We start from the raw sequence: 21542 nt of genomic DNA on the forward strand, positions 1-21542 counted from the left end.
TGAATTTTAAAGGATTCAAATCTTATAAAGTAATTTATCTGATCACAACAGAATTAAATTAGAATCAATAACAGAAAAATAATGTGAAAATCACCAAATACTCGGAAACTGAATAATATACTTCCAAATAACCCAACAGTCCAAGAAAAAATAAAAAAGGAAATTAGAAAGTATTTGGAACTGAATGAAAATAATACATATTATAATTTACGAGATGCCTTATGACCCCAATGAATATGAGAGAAGGAAAAAAGAGTTAAATGATTTAGTCAACCAACAGATTTTCAAGTAAGCAAAATAAGAACTTAAGAATAAAAGAAAGGATCATGAATTCATAAAATATTAGATCTGGAAGAATCCTAGAAATCTTTCTAAAATTTGTAAACTCACAAATTTTACAGAGGAAACTGTTCCAGGAAGAACATATGATTTGCTTAATAGGGTTTATAATTGTAAATATTTAAAAATGAGCAGTCTCTGCTAGTAGCTACATTACACACATATCTGAGTTCTTTAAATGTCTATTTTCACCTAATAAAAGCAGATGAAGGTTTTGTAAAAACAGATGTGCACATCTGTCGGCCTGTGCCTGACTAATGTGAGCATTTTGTGTTTTATATGTAAGTTCTCTATATTTGAACACAGAATATATAATAATTGAGAGTACTGAATTCTTGATCCACATTGCCCAAATTCATACTCCAGCTTTACCATATCTGGTGGCCATGACATTGCACAAGTCATGTCATGGCCAGTGACTCAGTTTTCTCCACTGTAAAAAACAGAAATAAACCGCAAAATGAGAATAAGTAGTTCCTCCTATGGTGTTTATAAGGACTAAAATTAAGGTGTTTTGCGGGCTTACAACAGTGCCTGATACAGAGCAAGAACTCAAAAAATGACAACTCTATTAGAAAGCACTGTTTTACAGTAACTTGAAGCTTATTAGTCAAGACAATGACTTTAACTTTTTTTAATTAGGTGACATCAATTAATATAGGTTATCGGCAGAGAAAAATGGGTGGTTTCCAATTCATAAGTGTTAAAAAGGAAAAAAAAAGCTTAGAACTTATTTGAAAGCCAGTGTCAAAACAAAGCTGGGGCAATTTCTTTTCAAAGCAAGAGACAATGATCCAATGAAAAATTATCTATGACGTGAAGTATTTTTGGACCAACCAACAAATTTAATACTATCACAAATGAGATGATACTAAAGTTAGGGCTATCCTGCTGCCTTCAACTATTCTTTCTAATGTGTTCCATTCAACCAGAATTTATGGATTTAAATATTATAATTTTTAAAAGACAAAACATTTATTTCTATATTTGTTTTTAAATAGATAAAAGGCAGCATTCAGCAGTTTATCATTTGAATGAATTCCATTTGGTATAAGAAAACAACAAAATAAATGTGGAACACATTTCACATTTTTATTTTATGCAACTTCAGTGCTTTCAACACTGCATATATTACTAAAAGCACAAAAATAGATGCTGTACTATCAAATTGTAAAGAATACCAAATTCATATAATTATACTTTATAATTTCTTCCAAATTCAAAAGGACAAGTTTTTTTTAATTAAAATAATTTCATATGTCTTGTGTGCTCTACAGAATAAGGTAAAACAAATATATTTTTACTAAGTTATCTCAAAAATTTTGTATTTTAATAAAAACGACTATTTGTAACACACGCTCTATGCTTTTGACAATGACATCAAAGCTTCCTCAGCTGGGTTGAATGAGAATGTGCCTGCAATCAATATGGTAACAAGAGATGGACTCGACTCTACAGTTCAGAGAAGCACTACTGTAGGTGAGTAGATTTTCTCTATGTTTAATAACATACCTAAAATTTCACCTACAACCTTAGCATTTGCAAGACCATCCCTCTCTTCTCCTCAGACGATACAGGCACTTTTTCTTCATACCCAAAATTATGAGGAAGTGGGCCATGATGGCACATCAAGGCAATGAGTCAGACTATCAGGACAAGGCAGAAAGCATGGGGATGTCCAGACACTTCTTCCTTTGAGCTCTCTGTCTCCATCCATCTTTAGTCACCCAATGGTAGATTAAAGCTCTCTGTGCATCTGCGCTGCCTCCTTTGACTTTTCCTGACCAGTAGCTTTCACCAATGGGAGAAGGATCAAGGCCAGGAAAATACTCATGCACGGGTCCAGTATTAATGGGGCATTTCGTGGTTCACTAAGCCTAATGCCTACTGAGAAGATGGCGGATACCTGAGAACAGGAGCGTAGGGCAAATAAGAAAGCTAAGGTGGCTTGGAAGGCTGGTGGTGGTCATCATTTAATCGTCACTATTTAGTTAAGCTTGACCACTTACAAAATTTTTACATACGTTATTTCATTTGACCCTCGCAGCAGTACCATGAAGACAGGCATAGCTATTTTTATTAATAACTATGTACTTCAGGGGTGAAGAAACTGAAGAAGCTTTAAAAGACTTGTCTAAGGTTATTTTAACTAGTAAGTGAGCAAGTAAGTGAGCAAGAACGTGGCCTCTATTTTCCTCCAAACTAACCGCTGATTCCAGAGTCATTCAACCACATCTCTGTATCACATATAGATGAAGGCAGAGGGGCACATTGACCGAGGCAGTTTCCACACTGCACGAAGTCAGCAATTATTCCTACAAACCACGGTATTTTTCCCTAACTGCCTTTAATCCTCAGTTCCATCCCTTCCCTTACTTCCTTACCTTTTTCATTCCTGCTTCTTTTCTTCAGATAACCCAAGATGTCAGAAATCATTTTGTCCGCTTAAATCCCTTAGATCCTGCTCTGCGCAACCAACGATAACCTGGGGTCAAACCTGAAACCAGCAAACATAGATCCTTCTCTTCTGTAAGTCCTGGGACTATTTCAGAAACTGGCCGAAGGTGTAAAGAAATTTGTGGATATCTCAGAGGTACCTGTCTCGACTATGTGCATAAAAAGCAGGCAGGCAACGAATAATTGATGCAGTATCTCCTGCACCTGGACTGACAGTCCCCTGTTGGCTGGCCATACCCAGTGACTGAGTTGGAACAAACACTCCGAATAATGAACTCAGTTACAAGAAACACCAAAATAAGATATTAATGAACCTCTGAAGCACTTACCCAGATTGTCACGGGAAGTGTTTACAGTGTGTTCTGAACTTGAGGCTTATGTTGTCTGGAGGAGTATGTCAAAACCCAGTATGGGGAAGATGCGAGCGAAAACAATAGAGAGGAAACCCCTACACATCAAATGCACTTGCTTACAGACTATTACTTTTGCTTAAGAGCTCAATATATCCTCCTTTCATTTAAAACTTAAACTTTAATATAGAAAAAAGGGAACATTTAAATAGCCAGACATCCAACTCCATAGAGAACCACTGTTAACATTTTGTAGTCTATTTTATGAAAATTTATTGACAGAAGGAGTGTGCATTTTTAAAGCAAATACTATCTAGTGCTTTTTATTGGACAGAATAGCAGTAGGTTAAAACTCTTAGCGTTCCAAGTCCTTCCCCTGTGCGAAATCATTTAATCATCCCCCACTAACCCAGTGATGTTAAGTACTATTATCCATATTTCACAGATGGGGAAATCGAGGCATGAAACTTGTTTACTACAGTTGTAGAGGTGCTATATGACACAAATGAAATATAGAAAGTAACCCTGATAGGGTAAAATTGTCTTCTTTATACACTCCCTGCTACTACAGTTTCTCTTTCTCTGCTTCTCTGCTCTTCCACACAACCCCCACCCCTCCCCTCCTTGCACAATGCACATGAGAGCCTATCACAGGTGACTTGAGCCCATTAATAGGATCTATAGTCCTGTTGATGGGAACTATTCACTCCAAAAGCCAAAAAGACTGTGCTTTATTTCTGGAAAGAAAAAAAAGAAAGAAAGAATGAAAAGGAAGGAAGAATTTGTATAAGGAGATCTAATTTGTTCTTTGGAAGAGAAAAGATGCCTAAGAAAGGGCCAAGAAGCAGCTACAGAAAGGACCAGTAACACAGGAAGTTGGAGAAGTCAGCCCATGGGCTTTACTCCAGGTGAAACTTGTTCAGCTAGACCATCCTGGCATGCGTGGCCCTCCCCTGAGAAGAAGACTGGTCTTGCTTCAGCCTGGTAGACTTTTCTCTACATTGGTGAACTGATCCTGAAACAAACTTGGGTTTTCGGTGTTGCTGGTGGTGGTAGTCGCAATGGTAGAGTTGCATGTATGTGTGTTTGTATTTTTTTTTAAAATAAACATGACCTGGAGTCAAAGGCAAAAACACAATGACTCTTCTGTCCTCGTGTGGAGTGGATCTGTCCAACCTTACAGGATTCTGAGTTCACAACAGAAATGAACTTTGAATTGTTAGTCAGTGAAAAAAAAAAAAAAACCCTTCTACTGTCTTATCAGAAACACCTCTTCTCTACCCTCTGATGCTATTGGGAATAAAAGATCTCCTAAGGGATTTACAGATGAAATTCAACAACCTGAATCATTCTCATGCTAGTTAAGAAGGTTCCATAATAAGTCAGATTTATGTACTTGCTTAGGAAGTAAATAGTACCTATTATAGAATGAAAATAGGACATTCAAGAAACAAAGAGACACTAACTGCACACCTGCTATGTGTAAGGACCTGCTAGATATGACACATTAAGGGACAAAGGGTTTTATAAAAATGAATAGCTTCAAAAGGAGAGATGTATTTCAGAAATGTGATTTCTATAAGAATTTCAGTCTGATGCCTGTCTAGACTGTTACAATGGAAATGTCTTTAAAAAAATACAAAAATAAAAGAAACTCTACAAAAATAGTACTCGTCAGAAAGCTAAACATCTGCGAGAAACATGATAATTCTGAGAGGATAAAAGATGAAAACAGAAGCTATCTACTTATTGTAGGACGATACGACCAGAACGGTCAGACTAAATGGACCCTCTGATGACTAAAGGCTGCTTTCCTGACATCAGTTTGACACTATCTCAACATATGCCCAGAATTCTCTTCAGTTTTTTAAAAAAACAAGTGGATGTGTATGAACTGGAATTATTGTTGTACACAGCAGTGGAAATGTAAAATGGTACAACCACTTCAGAAAGTACTTGGGAAACTTCTTCTAAAGTTAAACATACACTAACCACATGACCCAGCATTTCCATTCATAGGTGTTTATCAAAAAAAAAAATTTTTTTTTTGCCTGAATAAAGTCTTGAACACATATGTCCATAGCAGCTTTGTTCATAATAGGCAAAAACTGAAAACCAAATGTCCCTCAATTGTGGTAAATTCATAAAATGAAAGACTAATCAGCCATAAAAAGAAAATAACTATTCATACACGCAACAGCATGGAGATGAATTGCAGCAACACTATGCTAAGCAAAAAAAAAGGGGGGGGCACAAAAGAATGCACACCGTATGATTCTATTTATGGGGAATTCTAGAAAGCAGATCAGTGTTTGCCTGGTGCTGTGGATCAGAGGTGGGCATGACATTGAGTTGGGGCTCAAGGAAGCTTCACAGGGTATGAAAATGTTCTAATCTTAATTGTGGTGGTGGTTAAATGGATATACATTTTTAAAACTCAACTGAATGCTGTGAAATGCTATATTTTCGCATATGTATTATATATAATACATGTACTTCAATTGAGGTGATTAAGACACAACAAGAACAAAATTTTGGAGGTAACATATTCCGAAGAATGAAGTAAATATTCCCACTATACTAACTGCACTGTTCAGATCACATTAAGGGTGTGGTGTCTACTTCTACAAACATTTGAAAGAAAGCTGAAAATTAAAGACATTGAGGTGGAAGGGAAGTTTTATGGTGAGTCTATCTAGAAATGCTGTCACCTGTGAGAATTGACTGAATGTTTAGTCTGGTGACAAGAGATGAAAGAGGGACACACAAATGCCCTCATACGTACAAAGTGCTACCTTCTAAGGTGAAGAAATAGACTCCTACTGGGTGGGAGTTAGAAATACACAGATTTTGCCCTCAATAGATAGAAGACAGTAATTACTCTGATTAAAGTTCAAACTAAAAATCAAATCTCACTTGTTGAATAGTCACTGTATCCCATATACAATGGCATGTGAACCTTCTGAGGACTGTGTTCTTACACCGAGCTCTTCCTGGCAGGCTTCCTGGAGAGGGCAGTAGATCTCATGGCAGATCAGATGCCCTCTAAGAGTCTTTCTAGAGTGTTATTTTTTTTCCCTTTACAAAATGAAGTAAACTTTCACGATTTCAAATTGCTGAATTCTATAGTTGCTACTAGTACCATGCCTTTTATATTTGGGTATTTAATAAGCATTTTTCAAATTGAATTGTGCTTTACTTTTAAAAGTACATTGCTGTTCATTACTAGCATATCCAGAGCAGAGTTCCTGTTTGGTATAAGCTACCTAATGGTAAAATGGTATGGGGAAAATAAAACACATTTTAGAATGACTCCCTTTTGGATGAAATTTCAAGTATTACTAACAATCCCCCCAAAAAACTGTTGACACAGGTGTGCGTCCTATAAACATAAGATGATCGGCCAGGAAAATCGTATTCTTTCCTACTGTTGGGGGAAGAAGAGTTCCCTAAAGGTAGGAATAAGAGAAAGTTTAGATTTAACGTAGATAATGGCATGTTTGATGGACATTAATCACCTCCCTTCACATTGACTCCCCCCTTTTCTTTTCTCAGAAGCTTTGGGGACCTACAGTTTCCAAAGAAGTTAACTCCATCCACCCTTCATTCTAGGGATGCAATACACAATCCAGTATACCACAATTAGGACTTTGCACCATCATGGCCACAGTGATTAGTTGAGGTGGAACTATGACCTACACAGGCTGAATCAGAATGAATTATCAGAATTTCAGAAATACTGAGACAAATATACTTTTTTCTAATGGAGGTAAATATGGAAACAGTAAGACTTAGGAGCTACTAGAAGCCATATCAGAACTGAGACAGGAATACCAGAATGAAACCAACACCAGGGAGCCAGAATGAAGAAGTGGAGGTCACTGAGCTGCTGGTGACTTCCAGTTATAATAAAATATAATAGAGTGTAGGGAACTTGGATTCTGATTCTGCTATGTTCCTCTGAAGAGTGGTAATTTTTGTTTCCAGGCATAGAATTACTGGCTGAACATTTTGAATTTGTTTGTCTTATTGGAATGATTTTCAGGAAAGCTCAAGGGGTTTTGCAAAGCTCCTCTAGTTTGGCAAGACCAAATTTCTATCTTTGTCTTCCCTCTGAGGTCTGGTTTTAATGTGTTGGGGTGGATGTGGAGTCAGCCTTACTCCAGGATGCAGTCCTGACTCTAAGGTGTGGACTTTTTGGTTCACAGGTGGATGCCTAGGCTGTTAGTAACATCTTTCTATTTGCTTGGGACACAGCGTTAATGTCTACTGGTAATCTTTAATATGTCTTTGCGCTCTTTGGTCCTTTGTAAGCTCACAGGCTCTTCAGCCGATTTGTAGTTCATCTTTCAGCTGAGGATTCATGAGGAGCCCATCTTTAGCATTCTGGACCCCCATTTCTGTACAGCTTTCTCTTTTTTGGTGCCCTTCTCCAGATCCCAACTGCCTCAAAAGCCCAAAACTCTGATCTCTGCCTCCTCAGCTCAAGGCACCACTGTTTCTGCTTAGACTCCATATCCTTGTGACACAGTCCGGACATTCTCTCAGCAGAAAGCCAGGGCAAACATGGAGCTCTTCTTATGAATTTGCCTTTTTTCAATGATCACAGTCCCGCTGTCTAATGCCTGAGAACAGTTGTCTCATATGTTTTCTTCAGCTTTATCATTGTTTATGGAAGGAGGGTTAGACCAGTAGAACTTACTCTATCAAGGTCGGTAGCAGGAGCTCTTGTCCACATTATTTTTAATGATTGTTGTTCTCTCTCATTCTCTTAATTTGTATTTGTCTCCTTCTCTCCCCACCCTCAATTTCTGTAATTTATGGTCCTGGCTAAATGCACATATACTCTTAAATAATTTTGATACGATAACTTAGAAAGACCTTATAATGATGATGGAACACTTTGAAAATCTTCATATTACCATAAGTTTTGTAGAGTTTCTAAAGTTTACGCAAAAATGTTTTAATTTGGAGAGTCTTTCCTCCCATACTTATTTTTTTCATGAATATAAATAGCACAAGCAAAACATCAACAAAACCCTGCTACCATACTGCCTTTCCTATTCCTTCCTTTGAAGCACATTTCCTTATTTCCATGTAAGTCAAAATAAAAAGAACAGAAGAAGAAAAACCTCAAGTTATCAGAATTATCTTCATTTCCTAATTTCTCAAGTTGTTTCCATCTCAACCTTAACAATTATAATGGTCTTCCTAGCTATATTTAAAGACCATGGAAACATCTACCTGTTCCCCCAAATGAGAGAGTTAAATGAGAAAGCAAATAAACACAATAAAGTTTTTAAAAATTTTAAACCATTTATAGGAAATGGTTAGTCCCACAAAAGAACCATATTTTTTCCCCAGCATGAGTTTCTCAATTGATTTAGATATGTGACATGCTAATTCAAACAAATGCTTGAAGATAAACAGAGCTGACTTATCCATTAGGCACAGTGCCTGGGGCCCATAATACCTTTGGGGGCCCACAAAAAGTTTTAATTTCTTTTAAAATCAGAACAACTAAAAATTTGGAACAAAGAAAATGCTTAACATTTCTTAATATGTTTGTCTTTAAACCCACACACGTCATAAAATGTAGTTATAATTGTGTGGGTGTGTGTCTGTGTGTGGAGACAGACATAAATTGGCAATTGTTTTCAGATCTGCTGTGAACCTCAATCTCTCCACAGAACCTGACTCATCTGATCTTAGAATATGAGGCCTCCAGGCATTCTTCCCTTTAAGTTCCTAGAGGTGCTAATCTCATCCTTAAAACATTAGCCTCAGATCTTTTTAGTTTGCCTGAGCTGAATTCACTTGCAAAATAATGGGATAATTTGGGGGCTGGCTAGTACTCTGGGTCACTAGATACCCCTGTGGTCTCCTTTAAGCTACCATGTATCTTCATGGCTGCTTTACATCTGCTTTCTACACCAGAGAAGTGGACTTGCTGTCTCTCCCTATTTCAAAGCCCTTGATCTCTTTGGAGCAGCCCATGAAGTCACAAATTCCTGTCTCAGCAGTGCTGTCAACCCACAGCCCATTTGCGAAGGTTAACATAACAATCACACTGAGGACCCTCGAAGTGCCACACCTTAGCTGACTTAGGTCACCAGTTTTACTCACTCTTCCAGGTTCTCTTCATTTCTCACTCAGAGCTGTCCAAGTAAGTGATTTTTTGTATTCAAATCATGATTATCTTATAACAATAGAAATAATCTATCTGTCCAGAGTGACCAACATAATTTTCAGTGAGAGAAAATGGTATTTAAGAGCACAAAATGATGTTTTCAACAAAATTCAAAGGAAATCCTACAAGTAATGTAACACTTAGGATACATAAAAGCAGAGTGCTATGGATTGAAGCTTGGCATGAAAGATGGATAGTGTCCAAGGAGCTAAAACATGGAATCTCCTTAGGCCCCTTTGCTTCAGTGAAGTTCAGTTAGTTCATCAGAAGACCTAGATCCTAGGTTCCAGCTCCGCTACTGGTGTACTCATTGGCTAAACACTTGACTTTTTTAGTAGTCTCAGTTTTCTTATAAATCAGGTAGAGACATATGAACATATGTCTTGGCAATCTCTGAAATACCATTAGCATCATATAAACAATTATGCTTCAAAAGCACTTGTTAAATTTTTTTTAAACTAAGGAAACTTATTTTTTAAAAAACTAAGTAAACTTATTATTTTCTTTTTAAGATTTTTTATTTATTTGACAGACAGAGAGACAGTGAGAGAGGGAACACAAGCAGGAGGAGTGGGAGAGGGAGAAGCAGGCTTCCCGCGGAGCAGGGAGCCCGATGCAGGGGCTTGATCCCAGGACCCCGGGATCATGACCTGAGTCGAAGGCAGACGCTTAACAGCTGAGCCACCCAGGCGCCCCAAACTTATATTATTTTTATTATGTCACCATGACACCAACATTCTTCAATCTCCGAGGCCTGTTCTCCATTTTTCACAATGGTATCAATCACAAAGTCTGATCAGTCTTTTGAATTTTTAAATATTCTTTACGTATCAGACTTCAATGTATGCTATTTGAATTACAGATTACAGGCTTAAAATGTGTCAAACCACTCTTTTTCAGAAGAATTCAAATACTACCTACTCCATAAGCTTTTCACAAACAAGTAAAATTTAATCTCTATTGTACATTCCAAGCAATTTTATACTCTAGAAAAAAAGGGTGGCATATTTAGTCTCTAAAGGGCCAAAGAGTAGCTGAAGCTTTGTAGACCCATAGAGTTTCTGTCGCAACTACTTAAATATGTCCCTCCAGTATGAAAGCAGCCACAGACAATACATAAACACACAGACATTGCTGTCCCAATAAAACATTGTTTACAGGGGCGCCCGGGTGGCTCAGTTGGTTAAGCGTCTGCCTTCGGCTCAGGTCATGATCCTGGGGTCCTGGGATCAAGTCACACATCAGGCTCCCTGCTCAACGGGGAGCCTGTTTCTCCTTCTCCCTCTGCTGTTCCCCCTGCTTGTGCTCTCTCTCTCTAATAAATAAAATCTTTTTTAAAAAGTAAACAAAACAAAACACTGTTTACAAAAGCAGGCTACGGGCTGGATTTGGCCTGAAGGCCATAGTTTGCCAAACCCCACTCGAGAACCATGCTTCTCAGTCTTTACTACACAAACCACTCACATAGGATCTTAATGCAGATTCTGATGCAGTAGGTCTGTGCGGCGTCTGAGATTTTGCGTTTCTAACGTTCTCCTAGTCCACTGATGAAAACTCTCTTACCTTTTCTTCTCTTAAGGATTCAACATTCCTTATAATTCAACGCCTTTGTTCATACGACTTTCCCTGATAGAAACATCCTCCCCTAACCCATCAAGTCTAAACATACAAGTCATCTTTTTGGGAAACAGGGCAAAGAGGCAATATCCTTACTCTCCCTGCCACTTCCCCACTCCCCACTGGCTCCAAATCTGGTTCTCTAGCTCAGCCCTGTGTAGCTTCTTCAAAGCACTTACCACATTTTATAATCATCACTTGTCTGCTGACGTTTAAAAATTCTATTTCCCCTATTAGAATGTAAGTTCCTCATGGTCAAGATCTACATTTATTTCATTAACCACTGAATCCCTGCTAATTAGCACAGTTTCTGATCCAAATGGGCACAAAAATATTTATAGATTGAAAGGACAGGGGCGCCTGGGTGGCTCATATGGTTAAGCGTCTGCCTTCGGCTCGAGTCATGATCCCAGGGTCCTAGGTTCGAGCCCTGCATTGGGCTCCCTGCTCAGTGGGAAGCCTGCTTCTCCCTCTCTCTCTACTGTTCCCCCTACATGTGCTTTCTCATTCTCTGTCAAATAAATAAATAAACTCTTAAAAAAAAAGACAGATGATTATTTACGTTCACAGAGATTTTCTTTTGTTGTCCAATTTTTAGAATGCAGCTATCTCTTAGAGTAAAAAAGCTACCTTTCATGTGAGTGGGGCCAGAGCAGGCAATTCACCACTTTATGATGCTGCCCTCTCAGCAATAGCTGATTAGATCAAAGCCAGGCACCTGATCCAAGCTGGTCCACATTCTCTTTCCTGGGATTTTTGGAACCAGGGTCTCCTCCATCTAGGCTGGTCACTCAGATTAACTAAAGGGTGGTGGTGGGTGACTATATTAGGTCATGTGCATCTGTGCAGATGTGTGTGAAGTCTGTGCAGATAGAGTGTGAAGAAGGGAGAGACATGCAGATAGAAGCAATATAAAAGACGGGGAGAGTACTACCTAGGTTCCTAATGGCTTTACCAACGGCACATTCCAGTTGCTCACAAGGCAAAGCTCTTCTTGGGGACTGCAGGAGCTCTCCCAATAACCTTCCACAATTCTGTTTTTAGATGGATTAAAATGGATTTCCGATACTTAAAACGAAAAGAATATTAAAAATAAAATAGTATCTTTCTAACTAAATGTATCCAGTTTATAAAGACTGTATAAAAACAAAAATATACACAAAAAATGTGTCAAGGTGGCACAAGAGGAAAACATTAAATTGAGGAATCAAGTGTTTTATAACCAGAGCCTAGTAATCAAAGGTATGAGCACTACTAAACGTATTTTTAGTGAAAGGATAAGCGCTATCAACAGATAACAGTATTAAATATGAAGACTAATATATCCTTAAAAATTAAATAATTCTATAATTCTTTCAGGGAAATATTTGCCATCACTGAGCCTTTAGCTCCAAAATTTCTCAAAATACTTCATTCTAGGTGGCTGGTCCTAATACACTTCTAAAAGTAAAAAATTAACAATTATTGGAATGAGCTGATTGTGATAACAAATATTTCTTTAACCCAAAAGAAAAAGGAGAGAGAGAAATTCCAAGTAATAGTTGGACTAGAAAAATAACTTGAGCAGGGAGGAAGGATAGGAAATCATCACACCCAGCTGGAACATTCAGGGAAGAAGATGTAAAAAGCAATGGGTTTGAGCCAATAAATTCCCAACAACCTCCTGTAAGCAATCACCTCAAAATATGAATCAATTCTGGTTTACCCCTGCAGCCCACTCCTCCTACTTCATTTTTAATTTTTTTTTACTCAGTTAGTTAACATAGTGTATAATAGTAGTTTCAGGCATATGATATAGTGATTTAACACCTCCATACATCACCTGGTGCTTATCACACTAAGTGTACTCCTTAAACCCCATCACCTATTTAACCCATGCCCCCCCTTACTTAATTTTTTAAAAAATAATTTCTAATTGAGCAATCCACATTTCTGTTAAGAAGTTAAAATGGAAATGACAAAATCCTAACAGTTTTCTTTTATAGCACAATTCAAAGTATCCATTATTTTCCAAGCAGGCAAATGAAAATGTCAAAAACATTCTTGCTGTAGATATTTAGTTGTTTTCTGCCAAATTAATGAAAGGAAAATATTGCACTTTGAATTGGTTAATTACCATGAATCCTTCTGCAAAGGGCTCCTGCTTACAGAATTAAGCCAGCTCAAGTTGGCACACTGCCCTAATATTCATGGAGACTAGACTATAGGCTCCACTGTATTCAAGAGACATTTAGTTTTTGGCATCCGTTCATCAGCTTACAAACCATCAGTCCAAACCACTATAGACACTCAACTGTCTGAAGTAAACAGGGCAGAAAGCACCTGCATTTAATAGGGATGTACCACATTCTGCTTCTTTGAAATTTTAAGAGCCAGACTTAGAATAAAGAATGAACAAGAATACCCTGATTTACATATCTTCTAGAAATTAGAGCTACTTTGACAAAAATCCTCTAGTGACAAAGCTGCTTCCAGGAAATCCTCTAGGAACAAGGCAACCTCAGGAAAGGAGGAATTTGAAATTCTTTTTCCTCAGGGCGAGGCCAGGGTGAATGGAGCTATTTCAAGTAAAGGCCTCTAGGGAGCCCACACATAGAGCTCATATCTCACTATTTCCTAGGATTCAAGATAGAGGAGTACTGATTTGCCTATTCCCAAATGTGATAAAATAACCATAGCATTACTCCAGCCTAACCATATCTCCCCTTTCTCCCTTTCCCCCTTCTTCATGCCATTCCCTTCTCTACAGAAATTACAAAACCTGGAATGCCCTCTCTCCATGTGGATGGTATACTGGAAGCATTTCTTTAAAACTGAATGGAGTTGGGGGGCGGGGAGGGCAGAAAAAAAAAACAAAAACCTAAATAGGAAAATGTTTCTCAACTTTTTGAAAAACATAATCCACCAATCTGTTTATTTGGTAAAGAATGGGTAGGGGGGCGCCTGGGTGGCTCAGTCATTAGGTGTCTGCCTTCGGCTCAGGTTGTGATCCCAGGGTCCTGGGATCGAGCCCCATGTCAGGCTCCCTGCTCCGCAGGAAGATTGCTTCTCCCTCTCCCACTCCCCCTGCTTGTGTTCCCTCTCTCGCTATGTCTCTCTCTGTCAAATAGATAAATAAAATCCTTAAAAACAAAAAAAAAAAGAATGGGTAGAGGAGAGATAGAGACAGAAAAATAATTAATGATTTAGCTCTCTTCTTTAGCCTTTCACCCTAAATAAAATGGGAGAAAACACCCTGAATCAAGACAGATAAAGACTGGTAAACCTAGGAATGCAAGCTGCCTTCTCCAAGATGCTCTCCATATGGTCCTCCTAAGACTTATTGGGAGTGTGTCACCCTCTCACACAAGAGTCTTGCATCGAGGAATGAGAAGCCAAAGGCTGATCCCAAAAAAGGTCACCAAGTACAATATTTAACTATATTAATATTTAAGGACTACGGAACATGTAAAATTAGCAAGCAATTTTTTAGGATAGCAAAATAACCCTTATAAATCTCTAGTCAAAGACTCTTAGAAGACATTAGAAATTCAGGCTTTGAGAGGTTGACATAATAAGTCTGTATTTACTTTTAAATAAATTAAAGCTAACCTAGACAACAACAAGAATGCTTAGAGTCTAGAAACCATGAGAGAAACAGTATGCAAATAAACAAACAAAAGAAGATTTAAAAAAAAAAAGATAAAAAGGAAACAAAGAGGGGTGCCTGGGTGACTCAGTTGGTTAAGCATCAAACTCTTGATTTCGGCTCAGGTCATGATCTGGGAGTCCTGGGGTCAAGCCCTGAGTAGGGCTCCTCACTCAGCAGGGAGTCTGCTGGAGATTCTCTCTCTCTCTCTCTCTCCATCTGCACCCCACCCCCACTCTCTCTCTCTCTCTCTCTCATAAATAAATCTTAAAAAAAAAAGGAAACAAAAAACAGATGAGACAAAGAGAACAAAGAGCAAGATGACAGACTTAAACCAGATTAATGATCATATAGTAAATGTAAATGATCTAAACATTCCAATTAAAAGGCAGATATTATCAGACTCCTAATAAAGCAAGATCCAATGATATGCTGTCTTCAAGAAATGTAACTCAAATATAGACATAAATAGGTTAAAACAAAAGGATAAAAAAGACATACCATACTAACTAGTGAAAAAAATCTAGAGTGGTTACGCTAATATCAGAAAGAAATTGATTTCAGAATAGAACTATTACCAGGGACACAGAGGATAATTTCATAATGATAAAGTGATTAATTCATTAAGAGAATGTAATAATCTTAAATATATGTACCTAATAATTGAGCTTCCAAATACATGTAGCAAAAATTGATAGAAACCAAGGTACACAATATCCTGGCCATAAAACAGGTCTCAAATGTAAAAGGAATCAAGATTTGTTCTATGTTCTCTGCTCACAACTGAAATAAATTAGAAAATAACAAATATTTCTGGAAAGGCCTGAATGTTTTAGAACAAAATAAGACACTTCTAAATAACCAAAGCATCAAAGAAACCAAAAGTGGGGTTAAAAAGGTTTTTAAACTGAATGAAAAGGAAATCATACCATATCAAAATCTATAGGATGCCACTAAAGCAGTAGGTAGAGAGAAATCTATAGTAAGAAACATCTGTAGTAGAACAGAAGACATGTTTCAACCTAATGGTCTCTGCTTTTGCCTTATAAAACCAGGGGGGAAAAAATCAGTAAATTAAGCACAAGGTACAAAGGAGGAAATTAAAAAGATCATAACAGAATTCAAATAGTGAAAGCATTACAACTTCTTATCAATTTGGATGACTTTTATTTATTTTTCTTGTCTCACTGTTGCAGCTAGGACCTCAGCACTGTGTGGCATAAAAGTGATGAAAGTAGACATCCTTGTATTATTCCTGATCTTTCACTATTTAAACATGACATGATACTATGTATAGAAAATCCTAAAGACTTCACCAAAAAACTACCAAAACTGATAAATGATTTCAGTAATGTCACAAGGTACAAAATTAACATAGAGAAATCTGTTGCATCTCTATATCCTAACAGTGAAGTAGCAGAAATTAAGAAAATGATCCCATTTATAATTGCACCAAAAATAATAAAATATCTAGGAATAAACTTAATCAAGGAGATGAAGGACCTGTACTCCAGAGACAATAAAACATTCATGAACAAAACCGAAGATGACACAAATGGAAAGATATTCCATGCTCATGGACTGGAAGAACCAACACTGTTAAAAGTCCATACTATACCCAAGATTTAAGGCAATTTTTATCAATCTTTATCAAAATACCAATAGCATTTTCCAGGGAACTAGAATAAATAATCCTAAAATTTATACGGACTCACAGAAGACCCCAAAGAGCCAAAGCAATCTTGAGAAAGAACAAACCTGGAGGGATCACAATCTCAGATTTCAAGATACACTACACAAAGCTATAGTCATCAAGAAAGTATGGTACTGGCACAAACATAGACACATATCAGTAGAACAAAATAGAGCACCAAGAAATATACCCATGCTTATATACTTAACTAATCTATGACAAAGGAGGCAAGAATACATAATGAGGAAAAGACAGTCTCTTCAATAATTGTGCTACAAAAACTGGACAGCTACATTCAAAAGGAACTGAACCATTTTCTTACACCATATAAAAATAAAATCAAAATGGACTAAAGACCTAAGTGTGAGACCTGAAATCATAAAACTCCTTAAAGAAAACATAGGCAGTCATTTCTTGGACATGGGCCTTGACATTTTTCTAGATACGTCTCCTCAGACAAGGGAAATGAAAGCAAAAATAAACTATTAGAACTACACCAAAATAAAAAAGCTTTTGCACAGCAAAGGAAACTGTCAACAAAATAAGTAAACGGACTAAATAGAAGATATTTGCAAATGACATATCAGATAAGAACTTAATATCTAAAATACATGAAGAACTTATACACTCAACACCAAAATCCCCCAAATAATCTGATTAAAACTGGGCAGAGGACCTGAATAGATATTTTTCCAAAGAAGAAATACAGATGGCCAACAGACACATGAAAAGATGCTCAACGTCACTAATCAACAGGGAAATGTAAATCAAAACCATAACAAGAGATCACTTTACAGCTGTCAGAACGTCTAGAATGAAAAATACAAGAAATAACAAGTGTTGGCGAGGATGTGGAGGAAATGGAATCCTCATGCACTAGTGGTGGGAATGCAAATTAGTGCAGTCACACTAAATAGTAAGAAGGTTCCTCAAAAAATTAAAAATAGAATTACCATATGATATAGTAGTTCCACTACTGGATATTTACCCAGAGAACACGAAAACACTAATTTGAAAAGATATATGAACCTCTATGTTTATCCCAACATTATTTACAATACTGAAGATATGGAAGCAACCCAACTGTCCACTGATAGATGAATGGTTAAAAAAGATGTGGTATATATACATCCTGGGTCACAAATCAGGTCTCAACCAAAACCAAAAGATTGGGCTCATTCCCGGCATATTTCTGGACCACAATGTTTTGAAACTAGAACTCAATCACAAGAGGAAAGTCGGAAAGAACTCAAATACATAGAGGCTAAAGAGCATCTTACTAAAGAATGAATGGGTCAACCAGGAAATTAAAGAGGAATTTAAAAAATTCATGGAAACAAAAGAAAATGACAACATAACTGTTCAAAATCTTTGGGATGCAGCAAAGGCAGTCCTAAGAGGAAAGTATATAGCAATACAAGCCTTTCTCAAGAAAGAAGAAAGGTCTCAAATACACAACCTAACCCTACACCTAAAGGAGCTGGAGAAAGAACAGCAAATAAAGCCTAAACCCAGCAGGAGAAGAGAAATAATAAAGATCAGAGCAAAAATCAATGAAATAGAAACCAAAAGAACAGTAGAACAGATCAATGAAACTAGGAGCTGGTTCTTTGAAAGAATTAACAAGATTGATAAACCCCTGGCCAGACTTATCAAAAAGAAAAGAGAAAGGAACCAAATAAATAAAATCATGAATGAAAGAGGAGAGATCACAACCAACACCAAAGAAATACAAACAATTATAAGAACATATTATGAGCAACTGGATGCCAGCAAATTAGATAATCCGGAAGAAATGGATGCATTCATAAACTACCAAAACTGAACCAGGAAGAAATAGAAAACCTGAACAGACCCATAATCAGGAAGGAAATTGAAGCAGTAATCAAAAATCTCCCAACAAACAAGAACCCAGGGCCAGATGGCTTCCCAAGGGAATTCTACCAAACATTTAAAGAAGAATTAGTAACTATTCTTCTAAAGATGTTTCAAAGAATAGAAATGGAAGGAAAACTTCCAAACTCATTTTATGAGGCCAGCATTACTTTGATCCCAAAACCAGACAAAGATCCCATCAAAAAGGAGAACTAAATACCAATATCCATGATGAACACGGATGCAAAAATTCTCACCAAAATACTAGCAAACAGGATCCAACAGTACGTTAAAAAGATTATTCACCACGACCAAGAGGGATTTATTCCTGGGCTGCAGGGTTGCTTCAACACCTGAAGATCAATCAGTGTGATACACTACATTAATAAAAGAAAGAATAAGAACCATAAGATCCTCTCAATAAATGCAGAAAAAGCATTTGACAAAGTACAGCATCCTTTCTTGATTAAAACTCTTCACAGTGTAGGAATAGAGGGTACATACCTCAATATCATAAAAGCCATCTATGAAAAACCCACAGCGAATGTCATACTCAATGGGGAAAAACTGAGAGCTTTCCCCCTAAGGTCAGGAACACGGCAGGGATGTCCACTATCACCACTGCTATTCAACATAGTATTGGAAGTCCTACCCTCAGCAATCAAACAACAAAATGAAATAAAAGGCATCCGAATAGGCAAAGAAAATGTCAAACTCTCACTCTTTGCAGATGACATGATACTTTATATGGAAAACCCAAAAGACTCCACCCCAAAACTACTAGAACTCATACAGGAATTCTGTAAAGTGGCAGGATATAAAAATCAATGCACAGAAATCAGGTGCATTTCTATACACCAACAACAAGACAGAAGAAAGAGAAATGAAGGAGTCGATCCCATTTACAATTGCACCCAAAGCCATAAGATACCTAGGAATAAATCTAACCAAAGGGGTAAAGAATCTGTAAAAACTATAGAATCCTCATGAAAGAAACTGAGGAAGACACAAAGAAATGGAAAAATGTTCCATGCTCATGGACTGGAAGAACAAACATTGTGAAAATGTCTATGCTACCTAGAGTAATCTACACATTTAATGCAATCAAATATCAAAAAACCATCAACTTTTTTTCAAAGAAATGGAACAAATAATCCTAAAATTTGTATGGAACCAAAAAAGACCCTGAATAGCCAGAGGAATGTTGAAAAAGAAAGGCAAAGCCGGTGGCATCACAATTCCCGACTTCAAGCTCTATTACAAAGCTGTAATCATCAAGACAGTATGGTACTGGCACAAAAACAGACACAAAGATCAATGGAACAGAATAGAGAGCCCAGAAAGGGACCCTCAATGCTATGGTCAACTTATCTTCACCAAAGCAGGAAAGAACAGCCAATGGAAAAAAGACAGTGTCCTCAACAAACGGTGTTGGGAAAATTGGACAGCCACATGCAGAAAAATGAAACTGGACCATTTCCTTACACCACACACAAAAATAGACTCAAAATGGATGAAAGACCTAAACGTGAGACAGGAATCCATCAAAATCCTAGAGGAGAACACAGGCAGCAACCTCTTTGACCTCAGCCGCAGCAACTTCTTCCTAGAAACATCGCCAAAGGCAAGGGAAGCAAGGGCAAAAATGAACTACTGGGACTTCATCAAGATAAAAAGGTTTTGCACAGCAGAAGAAACAGTCAACAAAACCAAAAGACAACCGACAGAATGGGAGAAGATATTTGCAAATGACATATCAGAGAAAGGGCTAGTATCCAAAATCTATAAAGAACTTGTCAAACTCAAAGAACAAATAATCCAATCAAGAGATGGGCAGAAGACATGAACAGACATTGTTCCAAAGAAGACATCCAAATGGCCAACAGACACATGAAAAAGTGCTCCACATCACTTGGCATTAGGGAAATACAAATCAAAACTTCAGTGAGATACCACCTCACACCAGTTAGAATGGCTAAAATTAACAAGTCAGGAAATGAGACAGATGTTGGTGAGGATGCAGAGAAAGGGGAACCCTCCTACACTGTTGGTGGGAATACAAGCTGGTGCAGTCACTCTGGAAAACAGTATGGAGGTCCCTCAAAAAGTTGAAAATAGAGCTACCCTACGACCCAGCAATTGACTACTGGGTATTTACCCCAAAGATACAAATGTAGTGATCCGAAGGGGCACATGCACCCCAATGTTTATAGCAGCAATGTCCACAATAGCCTATGGAAAGAGCCTAGATGTAAATCAACAGATGAATGGATAAAAAAAGATGTGGTGTCTATAAACGATGGAATATTATGCAGTCATCAAAAAAATGAAATCTTGCCATTTGCAACAACATGGATGGAAGTAGAGGGTATTATGCTAAGCAAAATAAGTCAGTGAGAGAAAGACAAGTATCATATGATCTCACTGATATGAGGAATTTGAGAAACAAGACAGAGCATCATAGGGGAAGGGAGGGAAAAATGAAACAAGATGAAACGAGAAAGGGAGACAAACCATAAGAGACTCTTAATCTCAGGAAACAAACTGAGAGCTGCTGGAGTGGAGGGGGGTGGGAGGGATGGGGTGGCTGGGTGATGGACATTGAGGCTGGTATGTGCTATGGTGAGCGCTGTGAATTGTGTAAGACTGATGACTCACAAACCTGTACCCCTGAAACAAATAATACATTGTATGTTAATAGAAAATTTTAAAAAAAGATGTCGTATATATAGACAATGGAATACTACTCATACATAAAGAATGAGATACTGCCATTTGCAATAACATGGATGGATCCTAGAGGCTATAATGTTAAGTAAAATAAGTCAGACAAAGACAAATACTGTATGATTTTACTCATATGTGGAATTTAAGAACCAAAATGAACAAAGAAAAAAGAGACAAACAAAAAAATACTCTTAAATACAGAGAACAAACTGGTGGTTGACAGAGGGGAGGTGGGTGGGTAAATGGGTGAAACAAAGAGGATTACGAATACACTTATTGTGATAAGCACTTAGTAATGTATAGAATTGTTGAATATATTTTTTTATTTTTAACTGTTTATTATAAAGTAAAACACAGGTACAGAACAGATGCATACCTCAATGCATTATTATTAGGCAAACATCCTTATAACTACCAGCCGGGTCAAGAAATGGAAATTTTCCATCCCCCTCAGAACTCCATCCTTGTATCACACACCAATCACAACTCCCTTCCTCCCCCACAAGTAACAACTCTCTGATCATAGCAGAATTCAGTAACACAGAAAACAGAAAATTGGGGGGATGGGGAGGCAGAGGGAAAGAGAATCTCAAGCAGACTCCCCACTGAGTGTGTAGCCTGACGTGGGGCTCTATCTCACAACCTTGAGACCATGACCTGAGCCAA

The 21542-nt window shown here is 37.5% G+C and overlaps 1 protein-coding gene across 12 annotated transcripts in view; it reads right to left on the reverse strand.

Annotated features, from left to right (window-relative positions):
- The window catches only part of RFX3 (regulatory factor X3), a 274696-nt gene that overhangs the window by 169938 nt on the left and 83216 nt on the right, over positions 1–21542 (reverse strand). The window lies entirely within an intron of this gene.

This window comes from Zalophus californianus, chromosome 13 (assembly GCF_009762305.2).
Source record: "Zalophus californianus isolate mZalCal1 chromosome 13, mZalCal1.pri.v2, whole genome shotgun sequence".
Lineage (NCBI taxonomy): Eukaryota > Metazoa > Chordata > Mammalia > Carnivora > Otariidae > Zalophus > Zalophus californianus.